Genomic DNA, 1,511 nt, shown 5'->3' with positions numbered 1-1,511 from the left:
CTGTTGTTATCTATGACATTAAAAAATGGCTTTATTAAGATATAACTGACATATAATGAATTATACATATTAGAAATATATCATTTGATAAGTTTATATATTGCATATATATATTCACCATAATCAAGATAGTAAACATACACATCATTCTCTCATTCACACTGATGCTGTCACTAAAGATGAGTTTGCAGTTTATAATGTTTTATATAAATAGAAACATGCACTATGTACCCTTTTTTGAGTAGCTTCCTTCGCTTAGTATTATTTTGAGATTCTTCCATGTCGTGCTGGAAGGACGATACACTCTAATTTGTTTGGATATGGATACACTCTAATTTGTTTATTCATTCACCTGTTGATGGACATTTGGGTTGTTTTCAGTTTTTGACTATTATAAATGCACTTCCAAGCAAATATTGTACAAATCTTTGTATGGACATATCTTTTCATTTCTCCTGGATTAAAAACCTAAAGAGTGCAAAAGATAGCTCATATGGTAGGTGCATGGTTAGATTTTAAAGAAACTATGAAACTGTTTCCCAAACTGGTTGTACCATTTTACATTTCCACCAGCTGTGTATGAGAGTTCCAGCTCCTCTACATATATGCCAATACTTGCTATGGTGATTTTAATTTCCTTTTTTAAAAAAATTTTTTAAGTAGGCGTCACGCCCAGCTCAGAGCCAGAGCAGAACTCAAACTCACAACTGTGAGATTGAGACCCAGAAGCTCAACGGACAGAGCCACCCAGGCGCCCCCCTATGGTCATTTTAATTTTAGCCATTCTCTCTCCCTCTCTCTCTTTTAAATATTTTATTTATTTATTTGACAGAGACACACAGAGAGAGGGAACTATGCAGGGGGAGTGTGAGAGGGAGAAGCAGGCTTCCTGCCAAGCAGGGAGCCTGATGCTGGGCTGGATCCCAGGACTCTGAGATCATGACCTGAGGACAAGGCAGGCGCTTAACTACTGAGCCACCCAGGTGCCCCTTCCCCATTTTTTATTGGGTTATTTTCTTTCTTTTTCTTTTAAAGATTTTATCCATTCGTTTGAAAGAGAGAGAACACGTGCACAAGCAGGAGGTGGGGTAGAGGAAGAAGCAGACTCCCCGCTGAACAAAGAGCCCGATGCTCCATCCCAGGACCCTGGGTTCATGATCTGAGCCGAAGGGAGATGGTTAACAGACTGAGCTACCCAGGCATCCCAAAACTGTGATTTGACATTTTTTCCCTTTATGGATCATCCTTTCGGTGTCATGTGAAAAAAACTGCCTAACTCCAGGTCATGAAGCTATTTCTCCTATCAGGACCTGAGCCTAAGGCAGAAGCCCAAACATCTGGGCCACCCAGGCACCCCGGGCTATTTTCTCATTGTTGAGTTTTGTGAGTCTTTTTTTATATTCAGATACATGTTTTTGCTAAGACTTCCCAGTCCGTGGCTTGTTTTTCTACAATCTTAACTATGTCCTTTGAAGAATGGATTTTTTAGTTTTGATGAAATTGTAATTTAT

This window comes from Enhydra lutris, unplaced genomic scaffold, assembly GCF_002288905.1.
Source record: "Enhydra lutris kenyoni isolate GAN:26980312 unplaced genomic scaffold, ASM228890v2 scaffoldscaffold23, whole genome shotgun sequence".
NCBI classification, from domain to species: domain Eukaryota; kingdom Metazoa; phylum Chordata; class Mammalia; order Carnivora; family Mustelidae; genus Enhydra; species Enhydra lutris.
Note: the sequence above shows the minus strand (reverse complement) of the source record.